Genomic DNA, 23378 nt, shown 5'->3' with positions numbered 1-23378 from the left:
TCCAGTGAGACAAAGCTCCATTGCTGTGAGGGAATAAGGAAAGAAGTCAAAATGTCATAAGTTTAGTGATCAGCCTAGGAATTCACAGGGATGGTTCACACTGTAAAGAATCTGCTTGCAATGTGGGAGACCCAGGTTCAATCCCTGGAGAAGGAAATAAAAACCCACTCCAGTATTCTTGCCTGGAAAATCCCATGGGTGGAGGAGCCTGGTGGGCTACAGTCCATAGGGTTGCAAAGAGTGAGACATGACTGAGCGACTTCACTTTAGGAGTTCATAAACTTTAGAGAGCTCTGACTTGTTTGTGGAGTCATTGTGAAGAACAACTGACTGAAGACTACAATCAAAGTTTATTTCTTTCTTTTTTTTCTTTAAATCAAGACAGGAGACTTTTTTTTTTCCTAATTCAAAGAAGGTTGTCTTCCAAAACTGGGAAAACCTATTTTGAGAAAGTTGCACAATTTTGGTTACCACAAAGTCCAAGCAGCAACTGACCAAGCTACACTCCTTTGTTTTTAGAAAGCTCCTAAATTCTTCCAGAAGGAGATAGAGTCTCTTCCTAAGCATTTAATTATCAGGATCCATCATTTCCTCTCGAGGGAAAATACCTTTCTGTGGTTATCCTTATACCTTCTATGTTGAAAGCAGACTCTAAACATCTTGGTAATAATCCTTAATGCTGGTTTTTAAGCTGAAGTTTTAGAAAGTCAACAGCTGAGACATTCTGGAGTTTGCCTTCCTTTTTCTGTTGTTTAAGAAGTCTGAATTAGAGGTGAGGTCCTAAGTGTATTATGAGGCATTTGAGCTGAGTTTCATGTATAAATGAACCAAAATGAACCTAAACTAAAAATAGCAGCTTAGTTTCTTCCAACAGCTAGAATTTGTTGACATAACTAGATATATAGATGCTTCGTGATTTAGCACTTGTTGAATGTACTGCCATGCCTTCTATGAGTGATTTAGCCTGAATGACTTTCAAGATCATGGAGTCATTCATTCCATATTTTCTTCTTTTCTTACAACACCAATTTCACTTATTTCAAATCTATATCCTGGACTTAAAAGAAGAAGAGATGATCTGAAAACATGCTTGAAGCCAGAATCTCCAGCCTGATCTCCTCAAGACAAAGGTGTAGACCTTTCTAAGAACCAGTTCCTGGAATATTTCTCTAGTGCTTAGGATTTCTAAACATACCTTGACAGGTTGTAAATCTCCAGTAACAAAAAGTGGGCCTCCATCAATATCTAGGTCTTTGGGAGTAGACGTTTGTTTTTACATGGTGTGGGAAGTGCAGGTTATTCCACCATTGGCCCTGAGGAGAAGAGAACATTCATTAGCTGCAAGATTTCTCTCCTGAAATATCTTTCATTATCAGAGTTTTCTAAAACTAAAGAAAATCAACCCTGAATATTCACTGGAAGGACTGAGGCTGAAGCCAAAGCTCCAATATTGTCCACCTGAGGCAAAGAGCCAACTCACTGGAAAAGACCCTGATGCTGAGAAAGATTCAGGGCAGGAGGAAAAGGGGATGGCAGAGGATGAGATGGTTGGATGGCATCACCAATTCAATGGACTTGAGTCTGAGCAAGCTTTATGAACCAGTGAAGGACAGGGAAGCCTGGTATGCTGTGTTGAGTTCAGTCACTCAGTCATGTCCGACTCTCTGCATCCCCATGGACTGCAGCACACTTGGCTTCCCTGTCCATCACCAACTCCTGTAGTTTACCCAAACTCATGTCCATTGAGTTGGTAATGCCATCCAACCATCTCATCATCTGTTGTTCCCTTCTCTTCCTGCCCTCAGTCTTTCCCAGCATCAGGGTCTTTTCAAATGAGTAAGCTTTTCTTATCAGGTGGCCAAAGTATTGGAGTTTCAGCTTCAACATCAGTCCTTCCAATGAACACTCAGGACTGATCTCCTTTAGGATGGACTGTTTTGATCTTCTTGCAGTCCAAGGGACTCTTAAGAGTCTTCTCCAACACCACAGTTCAAAAGCATCAATTCTTCGGTGCTCAACTCTCACATCCATACATGACTCCTGGAAAAAAACCATAGCATTGACTAGATGGACCTTTGTTAACAAAGTAATGTCTCTGTTTTTTAACAGTGCTGTGTTCATGGGGTCACAATGAATTGGATGTGACTAACTTCTGAATAGTAACAATCAGAGTTTTCTGCTTACATCTCCAAAGTTTAATTAAGATATGGATTCCTGGAACATGCCACCCCCCCATTCCTGGGTCACAGAATGATTCATCAGATAGAGGCTCTAAAAGCCTACAAACAATTATCTTATCCAGGAACACAAATTCCAGGCTAAAACAACTCATGATAATGAAGAAGAATAAAAGTCATTGAAATGAAATGTTTTTCCATCTTTCTTTTTATTGTCCTCCTTTAAAAAATATGAAATAGGTAGAGCAGATAGTATACTTATTTTATAAATAAAGAAACTTCAGCTCTAAAACTATTTAGTTATTGGTGGGTGGGGAATGGCCCCAGGGTTCCTACTTCAATTAATATTTTAAAGAGTCATGGATCTGAAGTAATCTCCTATGGGGGCTTGCCTCTGATCATCACATATTCAAGATTCGATGATCTCATTAAATATAAATGAGAATAAAAGTATTTTAGCTGATGCTGAGCTCATATCATCTCTGATTAAGTTGTTTAGGATTTTCTCTTTTTTGTGAAAATCTGAAGGTTTTAACAGAGAAAAGGATTTGGAAGCACATCAACTTTGTTGCATCCACTGGATGTATAAATGCTTCTGTGTGCTTTGGGGAAATTATCTACCTTTTGATGTTCAATTTCATCTCCAGTAAATATAGTGTAATATAATGACAATTGCCTCCATGGGTTGTTTGAGGAGACATGAGATCCTGTATGTAGAATGCTGGCATATTGAGATATTCAATTTCTATTCCCTTCCCCTATCATGTTAATCATTTATAGAAGAATAAACAATAGTCATCGTTTTTTTTGCATATTTGACATCTCTCAAAAATTGATTAATAGATATTTTAGATCTGCAGTGCTCAATAGAGTAGCCATTATGTATGTGTGGCCACTGAGCACTTACTATGTGACCAGTCAAATGGAGACGGGCTATATAAATATATAATACATACTATATTCAAAGCCTCAGAACAAGAAAAAAAATTAAAACATATTAATAATTTTTATATTTCTTTCATGTTAAAATGAAAATATTTTGAGTATGTACAGGAGTAGCAAAGTTGGAAGAGGGTATTTGCTGTGACCAGTGTGTTCTCTTGGCAAAATTCTATTGACCTTTGCCCTGCTTCATTCTGTATTCCAAGGCCAACTTGCCTGTTACCCCAGGTGTTTCTTGACTTTCTACTTTTGCATTCCACTCCCCTATAATAAAAAGGGCATTTTTTTTTTTTTTGGTGTTAGTTTTGAAGGTCTTGTAGGTCTTCACAGAACCATTCAACTTCCGTTTCTTCGGCCTTAGTGTTTGGGGCATAGACTTGGTTTACCATGATATTGAATGGTTTGCCTTGGAAACAAACAGAGATCATTCTTTCATTTTGAGATTGCATCCAAGTACTGCATTTCAGACTCTTTCATTGATTATAAGGGCTACTCTATTTCTTCTAAGGAATTTTTTGCCCACGGTAGTAGATATAATGGTCATCTGAATTAAATTTGCCCATTCTGGTCCATTTTAGTTCACTGATTCCTAAAATGTCGATGTTCACTCTTGTCATCTCCTGTTTGATCAATTCCAATTCGCCTTGATTCATGGAACTAACAGTCCAGGTTCTTATGCAGTATCAGTTTTTATAGCATCAGACTTTACTTCCACCACCTGTCACATCCATAGCTCGGCGTTGTTTTCACTTTGGCTCAAACTCTTCATTCTTGATGGAGTTATTTCTCCACTCTTCTCCAGTAGCATATCAGGTACCTACCAACCTGGGAGATCATCTTTCAGTGTCATATCTTCTTGCCTTTTCATACTGTTCATAGGGTTCTCAAAGCAAGAATACTGGTGTACAAATGAAGCAGGGCAAAGGCTAGCAGAGTTAGTTAGACTTGGATTACTGTGATACTGAATGGTTTGCCTTGGAAACAAACAGAGATCATTCTGTCATTTGGTTTCTCAGCAAATCCTAGAACATCATAGAAAAGTTGAGATCCAGTTTAAGTCCTAATCCCCTTTATACAGTTTGACTTTTTCATTTTCTTGGGGCTCACAGATAGCTATGTGCTCATAGCAATGGCTTATGACTGCTACATGGCCATCTGCAAACCCTTGTTATATGGCAGCAAAATGTCCCGAGGTGTCTGCCTTTCTCATTGCTACATCTTATATTTATGGCTTTACAAATGGTCTTGCATAGACCATCCTGATGGCCTCTCCTTCTGTGGACTCAATGAAATAAACCACTTTTACTGTGCAGACTCACTGCTCTTAGTCCTGGCCTGCTTAGATACTTATGTCAATGAAACTGCCATGTTTGTGGTGGCTGGTTCCAACCTCACGTTTTCTCTCACCATCATCCTCATCTCCTACGTTGTCATTTTTACAGCCATTCTGCAAGGTCGTTCTCCAGAAAGGAGGTGCAAGTCCTTCTCCACTTGTGGGTCTCATCTGACAGTTGTCACTATGTTTTAATGGGACACTGTTCTTTGATGTATCTGAGGCTGCCTTCTGAGGCATCTGTAGAACAGACCAAAATTGCAGCTGTTTTTTATATCTTTCTGAGTCCTATGCTAAGCCTTTTGATCTACAGCCTTCAGAACAAATATGTTAAAAGAGCAATAAGGAGAGTGATTCAAGAGAAAATTTTTGTCAAATTAGGTACACATTTGGCCAGAGGTATGTAATATATTTAACAGAGAATTTTAAATTAACGAGTCACTTTTTGTCATTGACTTATTTTTTTCCTTTTGCAATTCACTTATGAAATGTGGAAGAATCTGTCAGATCATTAGCTTGTGTCATTTCAGTGTATTTAAAATGAATAACATCCTTCTGGGTCATCCCAGTGCACCAGCCCCAAGTAAAATTAAACAAACAAACAAAAAAAAAAAACTACTCAATAAATAAATAAATAAAATAAAATGAATACCATATGGAAATTCAATGACAAGACCAAACAGCATTGTTATTTTTGTAATATTAGTAAAGGACAGATAATTCTGTGCACAGTATTCATAAAGGTAGAAAGTTATAAAAGACAGAATTACCAATGATGCTAAGACAATGCCAATTTGTTTGATTTTAGGGGTTTAAAATTTTCCAAATTATTTTCCAAAAGTTGTCAATCATATAAGGAGGAATGTTTTTTGCTTAGTTGGTTAGTTTTTTCCTTTGTTCACGTTACATATCCAAGAAGCTTTTTGGGTATCTTAAATTATTACTCTAAGAACTATATTTAGATATTAGTACTGGTCTAACAGAATCCTCACTGATTAAATGTTTGACAGAAATGCCAAATTTCCTTTAGATTTTTGAAAATATTTCTTTTGATTTTTTTTTTTTTTACCAATATACCTCTGGCATTAACTTATATTGGCTTTCACATTTTTTTTTTTAGTATGCACTGTTAACAGCTCACAGACAAAAATAGTGAATAATATAAAGAGCATTTTTTGAAGCATACCTAATCATCATTAAGTTTTCACACAATGACACTTTGTTTCAAATTTGCACAAATCTCCATGTCATGGACCTGACTGCACACCTTTGGCATCTCCCCCTGGGACATACAGGTTGGGGAAGATCACAATACTGGAAAACTCCTCAGAAGAGAGGAGAGTTGAACAGAACTTGGTTGTGTTAGGTCAATCGAGTTGATTTTTTAAAAACTGATTTATAACTGATTTGCAATTTTAAGTTTCAGGTATACAACATTTGAAAGTCACTCAATCATGTCCGACTCTTTGTGATCCCATGAACTGTAGCCTGCCAGGCTCCTCTGTCCATGGGGATTCTCCAGGCAAGAATACTCAAGTAGGTTGACATGCCCCTCTCTAGGGGATCTTTCAGACGCAGGGATTGAACCCAGGTCTCCTGCATTGTGGGCAGATTACTTAGTGTCTGAGCCACCAGGGAAGCTGGGTGTTCAGCATAGTGATTTACAATTTTTAGAACTGTTAAAGAGGCTTCTCCAGTGGCTCAGTGGTAAAGGATCTGCTTGCAGTGTTGGCGACTCAGAAAATACAGGTTTCAGAACTGGGTTGAGAAGATCCACTGGCAGAGGAAATGTTTAAAAAGCAGTAAGAAGAGTGATTCAAAATAAATTATTTGCCAAATAGCATAGACATTTTGGTCACAGGTATGTAACATATCCATATTCTCTGATCAGTCAGTGAGCACTTTAAATTAACAAATCATTTTGGCTATTGACTATTCTTTTCCTTTTGTAAATCACCTATGAGACTTAGAAGAATGTTATCAAATTGTTAATTTTGACTCAGCATATTAAAATAATACCACACATATATTAAGACACGAGACCAAACAGCACTGCCATTGTTCTATAAACTTAGCAAAAGACAGATTATTCTATCTACATTACCTATAGTCACCAAACATGTAAGCTTGTTTGTTGGATTGTTTCTTTTGTACTTTCCATTCAAATTATATAGGAATGAAGATTTTAAGAATCTCAGGTTATTACCCCAAGATGTATCTTTAGGTATTAGTACTGGTCCAATAGAATCCTCATTCATAAGATTGTTGATGTAAATCCTAAATATACTAGAGAATATTTTTATTATTTCTTTTAAGTGTTTTAAGCTATTTATATCCCTATCAGAAAACTAGTTTTGAGGTTTCATTTTTTTGTTGTTATTATGAATGATTTCCAGTAGACATCCAAAATATAAACCAACATAAAGGCTACCAGTGCCAGGATAACTAGCAATTAATATAATACACAATGCCACATTTTTCATTTTTTAAATTTTTATTTCATTTTGGAGCATAGTTGATTAACAATATTGTGTTAGTTTCAGGTGTACAGCAAAGTGACTTTGGACTGCAAGGAGATCCAACCAGTCCATTTGAAGGAGATCAGCCCTGGGATTTCTTTGGAAGGAATGATGCTAAAGCTGAAACTTCAATACTTCGTTCACCTCATGTGAAGAGTTGACTCATTGGAAAAGACTCTGATTCTGGGAGGGATTGGGGGCAGGAGGAGAAGGGGACAACAGAGGATGAGATGGCTGGATGGCATCACTGACTCGATGGACGTGAGTCTGAGTGAACTCCGGGAGTTGGTGATGGACAGGGAGGCCTGGCGTCCTGTGATTCATGGGGTCGCAAAGAGTTGGACACGACTGAGCAACTGAACTGAACTGAACAGCAAAGTGACTTAGTCATACATATACATGTATCTATATTTTTCAAATTGTTTTCCCATTTAAATTAATATAGAATATTGAACAGCCTTCCCTGTGCTATAACAACAGATCCTTTTATTTCATTGTTTTAGCAACTCAGATCCTGCATCTCTGCATATCATAGACATTTGGCATCTCTTCCTGAGGCATATCTGGGGGAGATTATGACACTGAAACATGCTTAGAAGAGATGGGAGCTGAGCAGACCAGGGTCCTATCAAGTCTGTCTAGTGAATTTTCTTTTATCAGATCTTCAGTGTCCTTACCAACAGCATTCTTCACAGAGCTAGAACAAATAATTTCACAATTTGTATGGAAATACAAAAAACCTCGAATAGCCAAAGCGATCTTGAGAAAGAAGAATGGAACTGGAGGAATCAACCTACCTGACTTCAGGCTCTACTACAAAGCCACAGTTATCAAGACAGTATGGTACTGGCACAAAGACAGAAATATAGATCAATGGAACAAAATAGAAATCCCAGAGATAAATCCACGCACATATGGACACCTTATCTTTGACAAAGGAGGCAAGAATATACAATGGATTAAAGACAATCTCTTTAGCAAGTGGTGCTGGGAAATCTGGTCAACCACTTGTAAAAGAAGGAAACTAGAACACTTTCTAACACCATACACAAAAATAAACTCAAAATGGATTAAAGATCTAAACGTAAGACCAGAAACTATAAAACTCCTAGAGGAGAACATAGGCAAAGCACTCTCTGACATACATCACAGCAGGATCCTCTATGACCCACCTCCCAGAATATTGGAAATAAAAGCAAAAATAAACAAATGGGACCTTATTAACCTTAAAAGCTTCTGCACATCAAAGGAAACTATTAGCAAGGTGAAAAGACAGCCTTCAGAATGAATTTTCATACATGAAAATGGAGAAAGATGATGTGGATTTGCCTATTTTCTTTTGTAGTTTTTAAAACTATTGAGACTATATTATTAGGTCTTATCAAGTACTGAACTAGTATTCTTCCTTTTATCATTTATACTTTCTATCCCTTCTATGATGTATAAAGTCTACAAGTGTGATTTGTCTGATAATCACATATACTTGGATGCTTTTTGTTTGTTTTTAGTTGGTTATGTCTAGTATGCTTATTTTGACATTTTTACTTTCAGGCTTGAAGTCCTTTTGATCACTATTTCTTATTTTATTGTGGATATTGACACTTTTGAATATTTCTGACAACTTTGTGCTTTTCACAAACTTCTTTATGCTTTTTCTCTTTTACTACTGTGAATTAAATCATATTTTGCAACTTTCCCTCCTTTTCAATCCTTGTTTGACTATGACACATTCTATTTTCTATTATTAATAAGTTTCCTTAAATTGTATATGCATACTTGTCTTAACTTAGTCTTCATTAATCAGTACATCTACTTTGCTATTAAATAATAAAAGGAACATACAACATTTTAATTATGAATTCATCCTACTTCTAACTTATAAACTTTCATTTGCAGGTATAGAAAAAATCATTAATATTAAATCATTTATTAATGAACTTTAAATATCTATAAGTGAAAGAGAAGAGTGAAAAAGTTGGCTTAAAGCTCAACTTTCAGAAATCTAAGATCATGGCATCTGGTCCCATCACTTCATGGGAAATAGATAGGGAAACAGTGGAAACAGTGGCTGACTTTATTTTGGGGGGCTCCAAAATCACTGCAGATGGTGATTGCAGCCATAAAATTAAAAGACGCTTACTCCTTGGAAGAAAAGTTATGACCAACCTAGATAGCATATTCAAAAGCAGAGATATTACTTTGCCAACAAAGGTCCGTCTAGTCAAGGCTATGGTTTTTCCAGTGGTTGTGTATGGATGTGAGAGTTGGACTGTGAAGAAAGCTTAGCGCCAAAGAATTGATGCTTTTAAACTGTGGTGTTGGAGAAGACTCGTGAGAGTCCCTTGGACTGCAAGGATATCCAACCAGTTCATCCTAAAGGAGACCAGTCCTGGGTGTTCATTGGAAGGACTGATGCTGAAGCTGAAACTCCAATACTTCGTTCACCTCATGTGAAGAGTTGACTCATTGGAAAAGACCCTGATGCTGGGAGGGATTTGGGGCAGGAGGAGAAGGGGACGACAGAGGATGAGATAGCTGGATGGCATCACCGACTCGATGGACATGAGTTTGGGTGAACTTCGGGAGCTGCTGATGGACAAGGAAGCCTTGCGTGCTGCTACTCATGGGGTCGCAAAGAGTTGGACATGACTGAGCAACTGAACTGAACTGAACTGATATTGTATATTATTACAGTTATAATTATATTAAATGGTGATTCAATGTTTGGGTTCCTTTAACTTTTGTGACATTTATCAATTTTTTTCTGACTATTATATGGCACCCACTCTTCATTTCTGGTTTAGTTTTCACCTGTGTGACATATATCCTTCATCAGTTCTTTGAAAGTCTGTCTCTATATCCACTTATCTGAGAATATCACTTGTCCATTCTCAAAGGAGAATTTATTTGGGTATAAATGTAAAAAGACAGATACTTGCTTTCAGAATTTAAAATATCTTATATTCTGGCTTCTTTTTATTTGGCTATGCAGATGGATGTATTACCAGATTATTTGTTATTTCTCTGTGGATAAGATGCTATCTTTTTCAATTTGTAATATTCAGTTTCAGTGTTTGTTGGGATTTAGTTATATTTATGTTTTTGTATTTTCAGTGCATCTTTGCTGATTTCTTAAAGTCATATCCTCAAGATATATTCTTTTTTTTGTCTTTTTAAAAATTATTATTATTTTTATTTTATTTTATTTTTTAAACTTTACATAATTGTATTAGTTTTGCCAAAAATCAAAATGAATCCGCCACAGGTATACATGTGTTCCCCATCCTGAACTATTACTATTATTATTATTATTACTTTACAAAATTGTATTGGTTTTGCCATACATCAACATGCATCCACCACAGGTGTACACATGTTCCCCACCCTGAGCCCCCTCCCTCTTCCCTCCCCATACCATCCCTCTGGGTCATCCCAGTGCACCAGCCTCAAGCTTCCTGTATCCTGAATCGAACCTGGACTGGCGATTCGTTTCTTATAAGGATATATTCTTACAGTATCATATAAGTTTAATTCATAGAAATTTTAAAATTGCATTTTTAATATTATCATTGTAACTGACTCATGATCATATTATTCCCAGTATTCTCAGTGTCATGAGGGCCAGGTATAAGGTCCTTGTCTAGCTCTGCTCAGTAATTTAAAGTCAGATTTTTAATCACAAAACCTAGAATAGAGATATTCTGAATAAATATCATGTGAGTTAATAAACTATCACTACGTCCTTTGCATTATAGTTTTTGAGTAGTGAAAAGATCTACTCTTTTTCACTTTCCAACATAATTTTTATTCAATCTAAATTATTTAGAATTTTACTGTACAGTTTCCATTCCTCATGCCTTCTACCATGAAACAGAAATATTTGAAGGACAAAAACTATCTTTATGTTTTTCTTACACTTTCTCCATTGACCACACAGTGGCAAACAGAAGATTTTCTCTGAATATTTGACAACTATGTGGATGGTATGAATGAACAGATTAATTGATAAGTGAATGCCTTTATAACCAGATAATGTGCAGCATTGTGTGAACGTGCCACATTTCTATTCTAAGCAACACAATATCATTAACTAATAATCTGTTGGATCCCAGCCTCACAGTTTATTAACTGTAGGTTCCAGGGAAAGTTAATTAACCTCTACTTGTTTCCCTGGAGAAGGGAATGGCAAACCACTTCAGTATTCTTGCCTTGAGAACCCCATGAACAGTATGAAAAGGCAAAATGATAGGATACTGAAAGAGGAATTCCCCAGGTCAGTAGGTGCCCAATACACTACTGGAGATCAGTGGAGAAATAACTCCAGAAAGAATGAAAGGATGGAGCCAAACAAAAATAATACCCAGCTGTGGATATGACTGGTGATAGAAGCAAGGTCCGATGCTATAAAGAGCAATATTGCATAGGAACCAGGAATGTCAGGTCCATGAATCAAGGCAAATTGGAAGTGGTCAAACAAGAGATGGCAAGAGTGAATGTCGACATTCTAGGAATCAGCGAACTAAAATGGACTGGAATGTGTTAATTTAACTCAGATGAACATTATATCTACTACTGTGGGCAGGAATCCCTCAGAAGAAATGGAGTAGCCATCATGGTCAACAAAAGAGTACGAAATGCAGTACTTGGATGCAATCTCAAGAATGACAGAATGATCTCTATTCATTTCCAAGGCAAAACATTCAATATCACAGTAATCCAAGTCTATGCCCCAATCAGTAATGCTGAAGAAGCTGAAGTTGAATGGTTCTATGAAGACCTACAAGACCTTTTAGAACAAACACCCACAAAAGATGCATTTTTCATTATAGGGGACTGGAATGCAAAAGTAGGAAGTCAAGAAACACCTGGAATAACAGGCAAACTTGGCATTGGAATACAGAATGAAGCGGGGCAAAAACGAATAGAGTTTTGCCAAGAAAATGCACTGGTCAGAGCAAACACCCTCTTCCAACAACACAAGAGAAGACTCTACACATGGACATCACAAGATGGTCAACACCAAAATCAGATTGATTATATTCTTTCCAGCCAAAGATGGAGAAGCTCTATACAGTCAACAAAAACAAGACCAGGAGTTTACTGTGGCTCAGATAATGTATTCCTTATTACCAAATTCAGACTTAAATTGAGGAAGGTAGAGAAAACCACTAGACCATTCAGGTATGGCCTAAATCAAACCCCTTATGATTATACAGTGGAAGTGAGAAATAGATTTAAGGGCCTAGATCTGATAGAGTGCCTGATGAACTATGGAATGAGGTTCGTTACACTGTACAGGAGACAGGGATCAAGACCATCCCCATGGAAAAGAAATGCAAAAATGCCAAATGGCTGTCTGGGGAGGCCTTACAAATAGCTGTGAAAAGGAGAGAAGCAAAGAGCAAAGGAGAAAAGGAAAGATATAAGCATCTGATGCAGAGTTTCAAAGAATGGCAAGACGAGATAAGAAAGCCTTCCTCAGCGATCAATGGAAAGAAATAGAGGAAAACAAAAGAATGGGAAAGACTAGAGATCTCTTCAAGAAAATTAGAGATACCAAGGGAACATTTCATGGAAAGATGGGCTCGATAAAAGACAGAAGTGGTATGGACCTAACAGAAGCAGAAGACATTAAGAAGAGGTGGCAAGAATGCACAGAAGAACTGTACAAAAAAGATCTTCATGACCCAGATAATAATGATGGTGTGATCACTAATCTAGAGCCAGACATCCTGGAATGTGAAGTCAAGTGGGCCTTAGAAAGCATCACTACGAACAAAGCTAGTGGAGGTGATGGAATTTCAGTTGAGCTATTTCAAATCCTGAAAGATGATGCTGTAAAAGTGCTGCCCTCAATATGCCAGCAAATTTGGAAAACTCAGCAGTGGCCACAGGACTGGAAAAGGTCAGTTTTAATTTCAATCCCAAAGAAAGGCAATGCCAAAGAATGCTCAAACTACCACACAGTTTCACTCATCTCACATGCTAGTAAAGTAATGCTCAAAATTCTTCAAGCCAGGCTTCAGCAATATGTGAAGCATGAACTTCCAGATGTTCAAGCTGGTTTTAGAAAAGGCAGAGGAACCAGAGATCAAATTGCCAACAACTGCAGGACCATGAAAAAAGCAAGAGAGTTCCAGAAAAACATCTATTTCTGCTTTATTGACTATGCCAAAGCCTTTGACTGTGTGGATCACAATAAACTGTGGAAAATTCTGAAAGAGATGGGGATACCAGATCACCTGACCTGCCTCTTGAGAAACCTATATGCAGGTCAGTAAGCAATAGATAGAACTGGACATGGAACAACAGACTGGTTCCAAGTAGGAAAAGGAGTATTAGTCTGTATATTGTCACCCTGCTTATTTAACTTATAAACAGAGTACATTATGAAGAAGCACAAGCTGGAATCAAGATTGCTGGGAGAAATATCAATAACCTCAGATATGCAGATGACACGACCCTTAGGCAGAAAGTGAAGAGGAACTAAAAAGCCTCTTGATGAAAGTGAAAGAGGAGAGTGAAAAAGTTGGCCTAAAGCTCAACATTCAGAAAACTAAGATCATAGCATCTAGTCCCATCACTTCATGGGAAATAGATGGGGAAACAGTGAAAACAGTGTCAGACTTTATTTTTTGGGGTTCAAAAATCACTGCAGATGGTGACTGCAGCCATGATATTAAAAGACACTTACTCCTTGGAAGGAAAGTTATGACCAACCTAGATAGCATATTGAAAAGCAAAGACATTACTTTGCCAACAAAGGTCCGTTTAATCAAGGCTATGGTTTTTCCGGTGGTCATGTATGGATGTGAGAGTTGGTATGTGAGGAAAGCTGAGCACCGAGGAATGATGCTTTTGAACTGTGGTGCTGGAGAAGACTCTTGCGAGTCCCTTGGAGTGCAAGGAGATCCAACCAGTCCATTCTAAAGGAGATCAGTCCTGAGTGTTCATTGGATGGACTGATGCTGAAGCTGAAGCTCCAGTACTTTGGCCACCTCATGCGAAGAGTTGACTCATTAGAAAAGACCCTGATGCTGGGAGAGATTGGGGGTAGGAGGAGAAGGGGATTGCAGAGGATGAGATGGCTGGATGGCATCACCAACTCAATGGGCATGGGTTTGGGTTAACTCCGGGAGTTGGTGATGGACAGGGAGGCCTGGTAAGCTGCGATTCTGGGGTTGCAAAAATCGGCCACGATTGAGTAACTGAATTGAATATCTGCAAAATATGAATAACTTAATATATTCCCCCATCAGCTCAAAATGTCAAGACATTTAGGCTTAAGTTCAAACAAACATTGAGTCCCATTGCTTTACCATTTCAAGGGATTTGATTCCCTGATAATATTGGGGTGTGGCAAGAATTCTTGTCTTCAATAAACTTAAGATTAAAAAAAAAAGTGAAACACTTATGTTTGTTTATAGCCTGAATGATTTTCTATGAAAAATAATTGAACCTTAGGGAGCTGGTCCTTCTGTGACATTCTGGTATAAACTTCTCAGAGTCTTCACATCAGTGCTGTCCCTGGGAAATCATTCTCCTTTCACAGGTAAGACTTGGTATTGTTAATATATATATTGGATATTAGAAATAGATACTTTAATCAATAAAAATAAAATTGTGGCCTGAAATGTACTCTCATAATTTAGCAAATGCTTTTATAAACAATTATAAAATGAATCAATAAAATAATCTGAGTTTGCATAAAAAACAGCAGCACATATTTAGAATAAATACAATGTGAGAAACATTCTTCATTGAAAGTTGTATGAAAATCATTATTTTATAAATTAGGCAATGTTCTTTTTTAAAAGTATTCTTCTCTTTCTGTGTAATGTGGGTAAAAATGTATTAGTGGTACCTAGATCATCAGCTAAGTAATTACTGCTATTGAGTACTTTCTACTATGAAAGTGAAAAAAAAAGTGAATGTGCTCATCACTCAGTCATGTGCAAATCTTTGCATGGACCAAAGCTCACCAGGCTCCTCTGTCCATGACTTATTGAGCTAAGAATACTGGAGTGGAGAGGGTCTTCCCGAACCAGGGATTGAACCCATGTCACCTGCATTGCAGGCATTTCTTAACCATCTGGGCCACCAGTGTAGTCCACTTTCTCCTATGTTGCCCCCTCTAATTGCCACTAACTTTCACCTGATGCAAGTGATATGCTATGTTTCCCCCACAAAACAGGATGCCATAAGCACACACATCATATGTAAGATACAGTTCAGTTTGACAAATGTAAAATGTGACTCTCAGATTCAGGAGTCATTTCTAAGTACTGGACTAATTGTTTTGGACACTTACCTCAGACAGGTAAGTGTGAGAACTCATTAAGTGAAAATTACCACTCTCATTAACATACAGATGAAAAAAATAAGCAGGTTTACTTTTTTTTTTTTCTATTTTCTCATAGTACAAATATTTATAAATGTACCTTGGAGTGGTATCATAATGGAAAAAGAAAAATAGATCAAAGACCACATGGCAGAGCTCAGCATGAGGGTGATTGTCCAGAGTACAAAGCTTGTTAGACTCCAGAGCCATCTCTGCCCACTTCTCTCTGAGTTTTCCTTGCCCCATCATGTAGGATGTTGTGCTCTGTTTTTGTGAAGGAACGTCATAACCATGAAGTATTCAAGTAAATGATCTAACATGTTGACTGCTTGCACTGTCTCATTTCTGCACAGTAAATATGGAATGGAGATGTTAATTATTTGGGGGTCTTATTGATGATTTAATAAATATAGAGATTAAAGAAACAATCCAAAAACAAAATAATGTTTGCTTGTTATGACAATAACTATAAGCATCAGTTCAGTTCAGTTCAGTCACTCGGTCGTGTCCAACTCTTTGTAAGTCCATGAATTGCAGCACGCCAGGCCTCCCTGTCCATCACCAACTCCCAGAGTTCACCCAAACTCACGTCCATCGAGTCAGTGATGCCATACAGCCATCTCATCCTCTGTCATCCCCTTTTCTTCCTGCCCCCAATCCCTCCCAGCATCAGGGTCTTTTCCAATGAGTCAACTCTTTGCATGAGGTGGCCAAAGTACTGGAGTTTCAGCTTCAGCATCATTCCTTCCAAAGAAATCCCAGGGCTGATCTCTTTAGAATGGACTGGTTGGATCTCCTTGCAGTCCAAGGGACTCTCAAGAGTCTTCTCCAACACCACAGTTCAAAAGCATCAATACTTTGGCGCTCAGCTTTCGTCACAGTCCAACTCTCACATCCATACATGACCACAGGAAGAACCATAGCCTTGACTAGACGGACCTTTGTTGGCAAGGTAATGTCTCTGCTTTTGAATATGTTATATAGGTTGGTCATAACTTTCCTTCCAAGGAGTAAGAGTCTTTTAATTTCGTGGTTGCAATCACCATCTGCAGTGATTTTTGAACCCCCCAAAATAAAGTCTGACACTGTTTCCACTGTTTCCCCATCTATTTCCCATGAATTGATGGGACAAGAAGGCATGATCTTCGTTTTCTGAATGTTGAGCTGTAAGCCAACTTTTTCACTCTCCACTTTCACTTTCATCAAGAGGCTTTTTCATTCCTCTTCACTTTCTGCCATAATGGTGGTGTCATCTGCATATCTGAGCTTATTGACACTTCTCCTGGCAATCTTGATTCCAGCTTGTGCTTTTTCCAGCCCAGCATTTCTCATGATGTACTCTGCATATACGTTAAATAAGCAGGGTGATGATATACAGCCTTGACGTCTTTCTTTGCCTATTTGGAACCAGTCTGTTGTTCCAAGTCCAGTTCTAACTATTGCTTCCTGACCTGCATATATGTTTCTCAAGAGGCAGGTCAGGTGGTCTCGTATTCCCATCTCTTTCAGAATTTTCCACAGTTTATTGTAGCATAAGTGCTTATAAAAGGAAACCAAATGATGTGATTTCATTAATTTAGATGACTTTGGCATGGGCTTCCCTTGTGGCTCAGCTGGTAAATAATCTGCCTGCAACGTGGGAGACCTGGGTTTGATCCCTGGGTTGGGAAGATCCCCTGGAGAAGGTAAAAGCTACCTACTTCAGAACTCTGGCCAGGAGAATTCCATGGACTGTATAGTTCATTGGGTCACAAACAGTTGGACACGACTTAGTGACTTTCACTTTCACTTTCAATTTACCACTCTGGTCAATAAATTCAAATATCTCAGTAGGATAATGAAGTAGTGTAAATGCGTGAGAAAGCAGGGGTGGTTCTTCATTTACAAAGTGCTTTAAACATGATCTGTGTCCATCCCTGTACTGTAGCTTTTAATAAGAGTTGTTATAACAATGACCTACTACTAGGTTTTTCGTGCTACTGAACAGAAGTATAGATTCTTCCAGCATTGCCTTTATGGTCTCCTTTATCATTCACAAAAGTTGAAAAGTGGACCTTATGATTTTTCACATAATATCACAATTTTGTAGGTAATATGATTATTATTATCAGTGTGACCATTTACATGTTTTAAAGAACTTGAATCAAATTTCTATCATAGAATTTATTCTTACCCTCTGTAAGAGTTAAAATGAGGGGTAGTTTCAGCAAAATCATTACAGTTTGGGGATGTGTCTGACAATCATTTTAAAATAATTGTCTCCTCTCCCAAGAGAAAACTTTTCATATGATATTTTCCCCTAATTAGGCCCTCCTTTATTATTTAATATCAGTGATATAATATGTGTGTTTGTATAAAAAGCTACACATATTTTTGTGTAATGTATACTTATCTATTTTTATAGAAAAAAGAACTGACTTACATTTGTGTCCCATGAACCAAATTATGCCCTCAATAATTGGCTATAATAAACAAAACTAAGGATATCCTGAATGGTCTAGTGGTTTTCCCTACTTTCTTCAATTTAAGTCTGAATTTGCAATAAGGAGCTCATGATCTAAGCCACAGTCAGCTCCCGGTCTTGTTTTTGCTGACTGTATAGAGCTTCTCCATCTTTGGCTGCAAAAATATAATCAATCGGATTTCGGTGTTGACCATCTGGTGATATCCATGTGTACAGTCTTCTCTTCTGTTGTTGGAAGGGGGTGTTTGCTATGACCAGTGCATTTTCTTGGCAAAAGTCTATTAGTCTTTGCCCTGCTTCATTCCATATTCCAAGGCCAAAGTGAGAAATAGATTTAAGGGCCTTGATCTGATAGATACAATGCCTGATGAACTATGGAATGAGGTTCGTTACATTGTACAGGAGACAGGGATCAAGAACATCCTCATGGAAAAGAAATGCAAAAAAGCAAAATGGCTGTCTGGGGAGGCCTTACAAATAGCTGTGAAAAGAGGAGAAGCAAAAAGCAAAGGAGAAAAGGAAAGATATAAACATCTTAATGCAGAGTTCCAAAGAATAGCAAGGAGAGATAAGAAAGAGGTCCTCAGCGATCAATGGAAAGAAGTAGAGGACAACAATAGAATGGGAAAGACTAGAGATCTCTTCAGGAAAATTAGAGATACCAAGGGAACATTTCATGGAAAGATGGGCTCGATAAAAGACAGAAGTGGTATGGACCAAACAGAAGCAGAAGGTATTAAGAAGAGGTGGCAAGAGTACACAAAAGAATTGTACAAAAAAGATCTTCACGACCCAGATAATTATGATGATGTGATCACTGACCTAGAGCCAGACATCCTGGAATGTGAAGTCAAGTGGGCCTTAGAAAGTATCACTACGAACAAAGCTAGTGGAGGTGATAGAATTCCAATTGAGCTATTTCAAATCCTGAAAGATGATGCTGTGAAAGTGCTGCACTCAATATGCCAGTATATTTGGAAAACTCAGCAGTGGCCACAGGGCTGGAAAAGATCAGTTTTCATTCCAATCCCAAAGAAAGGCAATGCCAAAGAATGCTCAAACTACCACACAATTGCACTCATCTCACACGCTAGTAAAGTAATGCTCAAAATTCTCCAAGCCAGGCTTCAGCAATACATGAACCGTGAACTCCCTGATGTTCAAGCTGGTTTTAGAAAAGGCAGAGGAACCAGAGATCAAATTGCCAACATCCACTGAATCATGGAAAAAGCAATAGAGTTCCAGAAAAACACCTATTTCTGCTTTATTGACTATGCCAAAGCCTTTGACTGTGTGGATCACAATAAACTGTGGAAAATTCTGAAAGAGATGGGAATAGCAGACCACCTGACCTGCCTCTTGAGAAACCTATATGAAGGTCAGGAAGCAACAGTTAGAACTGGACATGGAACAACAGACTGGTTCCAAATAGGAAAAGGAGGACGTCAAGGCTGTATGTTGTCACCCTGCTTATTTAACTTATATACAGAGTACATCATGAGAAACGCTGGACTGGAAGAAGCACAAGCTGGAATCAAGATTGCTGGGAGAAATATCAATAACCTTAGATATGCAGATGACACCACCCTTATGGCAGAAAGTGAAGAGGAACTAAAAAGCCTCTTGATGAAAGTGAAAGTGAAGAAGGAAAAAGTTGGCTTACAGCTCAACATTCAGAAAACTAAGATCATGCGTTCTGGTCCCATCACTTCATGGGACATAGATGGGGAAACGGTGGAAACAGTGTCAGACTTCATCTTTTTGGGCTCCAAAATCACTGCAGATGATGACTGCAGCCACAAAATCAAAAGACACTTACTCCTTGGAAGGAAAGTTATGACCAACCTGGATAGCATATTGAAAATCAGAGACGTTATTTTGCCAACAAAGGTCTATCTAGTCAAGGCTTTTCCTGTGGTCATGTATGGATGTGAGAGTTGGACTGTGAAGAAGGTTGAGTGCCGAAGAATTGATGCTTTTGAACTGTGGTGTTGGAGAAGACTCTTGATAGTCCCTTGGACAGCAAGGAGATCCAACCAGTCCTTTCTAAAGGAGATCAGCCCTGGGATTTCTTTGGAAGGAATGATGCTAAAGCTGAAACTCCAGTACTTTGGCCATCTCATGCAAAGAGTTGACTCATTGGAAAAGACCCTGATGCTGGGAGGGTTTGGGGGCAGGAGGAGAAGGGGACAACAGAGGATGAGATGGCTGGATGGCATCACTGACTCGATGGACATGAGTCTGAGTGAACTCCGGGAGTTGGTGATGGACAGGGAGGCCTGACGTGCTGTGATTCATAGTTTGCAAAGAGTTGTACATGACTGAGCTACTGAACTGAACTAAAGGATATCCTGAGATGTCTTAAAAGTGAAACAAGTTTTGGTGATGTGAGGGCCACCTTAGGCAGGCAAGAGTGGATGAAGTGAACTGGCATCACTTTATGTTGTGATGTGAGGGATTAACTTAAAATGTCCCTGAGGTTAGAGTGGCAGGTAGACAGACACTTGTTCTATAAGTATCTATCTGTTCTACTTCCTTAAGTCCATTCAGCTCAGAAAATGCATGAGCTATTGGCTGATTTTTTAGACACTGCACCAAAATTATACTGAAAACAAACATCACAATTTCAAAGAAAAGCAACGTTTAAGAGGAAATGTCAGTGACCAATTCTTGAGAATGAATTGGAGAAAAGATAAAAGATTTTCATATAGGAAAAGACTTGTGCAAAAGCATTGGAAAATATGACTACTTTTATGTAAAGGAACTCTACATTAACTATTGAAAACATCAAATACATGTTTACTAGGATATTTCTGTGCTTTTTTAAAAGAATTTTTCTATGTGGACAATGTTTAAAGTACTTACTGAATTTCTCATAATATGGCTCCTGTTCTATATATAGAACATGTCAATGAGACATGTGGGATCTTAGCTTCCTATGTGGAGATCCAACTCTCACCCCTTGGATTGTAGCACCACTGGATTCCCAGAGATGTCTCTTAGGTTACTTTAAAAAAATAATAATTTACTTATTTTAATTGGAGACTAATTACTTTACAATATTGTACTAGTTTTTGCCATACATTGACATGAATCAGCCATTTATACGACATGTATTTAAAAGTTTGAGAGAGGTAGGCATCAGATGACACCATGTGAGTAATGGAAAAAAGACAAAGGACCAATTAATTTTTTTTTTTTCCTTCTTTAACTTTTTATTTTTTTTTAATTTTATTTTATTTTTAAACTTTACATAACTGTATTAGATTTGCCAAATATCAAAATGAGGACCAATTAATTTTTATTTCCTTTATTTTTGAAGTCATTGGAAGCTGAGCAAACACAATGTTAAAGAAAACTAAACAGATGTGACTGAATTTATCCTCCTGGGACTGACAGATTGAGCTGAGTTGCAGCCTGCCCTTTTTGTGGTCTTCCTAGGTTCGATCCCTGGGTTGGGAAGATACCCTGGAGAAGGAAATGGCAACTCACTCCAGTACTCTTGCCTGAAAAATCCCGTGGACAGAGGAGCCTGATAGTCCATGGGGTCTCAAAGAGTTGGACACGACTGAGCGACTTCACTTGCTCACTCGCTCACTAGTCATCTATCAGATCACAGTCATCAGCAATGTGAGCATGATTTTGTTAATCAAACTGACTCAAAGTTTCACACTCCAATGTACTTCTTCCTCAGCCACCTCTCCTTTGTAGATCTCTGTTATACCACCAATGTCATTCCTCAGATGCTGGTTAATCTCTCATCTAAGAAAAAAACATTTCCTTCCTTGGTTGCTTTATACAATTTGACTTTTCCATTTCCTTGGGGCTCACAGATAGCTATATGCTCAAAGCAATGACTTATGACTGCTACATGGCCAACTGAAAACCCTTGTTATATGGCAGCAAAATGTCCTGAGGTGTCTACCTCTCTCTCATTGCTGCTACTTATACTTATAGCTTTGCAAATGGTCTTACCCAGACCATCATGATGCTCCACCTCTCCTACTGTGGACACAATGAAATCAACCACTTTTACTGTGTGGACCCACCTTTCCTAGTCCTGGCCTACTCAGATACTTATGTCAATGAAACTGCCACGTTTGCGGTGGCTGGTTCCAACCTCATGTTTGCTCTCACCATCATCCTCATCTTCTACATTGTCATCTTTACAGCCATTCTGCAAGGTTGTTCTCCAGAAGGGAGGTGCAAGTCTTTCTCCACTTGTGGGTCTCATCTGACAGTTGTCATTATGTTTTATGGGACACTGTTCTGGATGTATCTGAGGCCACCTTCTGAGGCATCTGTAGAACAGATAAAAAATTCAGCTGTTTTTTATGTCTTTGTGAGTCCTTTGCTAAACCCTTTGATCTACAGCCTTCAGAACAAAGATGTTAAAAGATCAATAAGGAAAGTGTTTCAAGAGAAATTAATTGTCAAATCAGGTACACATTTAGTCAGAGGTATGTAATATAATTGTATTCTCTGACCAATTAGAGAAAAATTTTCAACTAATAAGTCACCTTTTCTGATTGACTTGTCTTTTTCTTTTATAATTCACCTGTGAGTCTTGAAATAGTTTCCAGTCATTAGCTTGTGTTACTTTACTGTATTAAAATGACTAAAACCTTAAATGGATAAAGAAATGGCAACCCACTCCAGTATTGTTGCCTGGAGAATCACATGGACAGAGGAGCCTGGCAGGCTACAGTCCATGGGGTCTCAAGAGTTTGACAGGACTTAGTGACTAAACCACCACCACCCACCATGCTGAAATTCATAAAGCATTGCTATTGCTCTGTAAAATTAATATATGTCAGATAATTCTACCCATAGTACTCATAATGGTAGAAATTTATGAAAGACAGATTTACCAAATGATGCTAAGGCAATGACAATTTGTTTGATTTGGAGGGCTTAATAATTTGCAAACTATTTACCAAAGCCTGTCAACCATATCAGGAAGAAAGGGTTTCCTTTCCTTGCTTCTTTTGGTTGGTTTTTCCTTTGTTCACCTTATATATCAGTTAAGATCATTGGGTATCTTAAGTTATTATTCTAAGAAATATATGTAGATATTAGTATTGGTGTAATGGAATCCTCATTCATAAAACTTTTGAAAGAAATCCCAAATTTCCTTTAGGTTTTTTAAAAACTTATTTATTTTGACTTTTGTTTGTTTGTTTTACCAATATACTTTCCACTTTAAAACTGATACTGTGTTTTTAGTATTTTTTTTTATGAACTCCTCACAGTCAGAAGTAGAAAATAATGTAATGAGCACTTGACTATGCATAACTAATCATCAGTAAGCATTCACACAACCACACTTTTGTTTAGGATTTTCACACATCTCCATGTCATGGACCCCATTGCTCACCTTTGGCATTTCCTCCTGAGGTGTACAAGTTGGGGAATCTTATGGTGCTGGAAAAATCTCAGAAGAGATGGCAGTTGAGCATAACATGGTTCTATTTGGCCAAGTTAGTTGATTTCTCTGCTTTTTTCAGATCTTCAGTATCCCCACACGTGTTTATTATTTCATACATAAAACATGAGAGAGAAGTGTGTGGATTTTTATCTTTCTTTTCATGATTCTTTAAAT

At 37.9% G+C, this 23378-nt stretch overlaps 1 pseudogene; it reads left to right on the top strand.

Annotated features, from left to right (window-relative positions):
- Window positions 1–4248: 4248 nt before the first annotated feature.
- Window positions 4249–22244, top strand: LOC102390791 (annotated as a pseudogene).
- The last annotated feature ends 1134 nt before the right edge of the window (window positions 22245–23378 follow it).

Source organism: Bubalus bubalis, chromosome 23 (assembly GCF_019923935.1).
Source record: "Bubalus bubalis isolate 160015118507 breed Murrah chromosome 23, NDDB_SH_1, whole genome shotgun sequence".
Taxonomy (NCBI): Eukaryota; Metazoa; Chordata; class Mammalia; order Artiodactyla; family Bovidae; genus Bubalus; species Bubalus bubalis.
The sequence above is the reverse complement of the archived record's forward strand: the minus strand, read 5'-3'. Positions and strand labels throughout refer to the sequence as shown.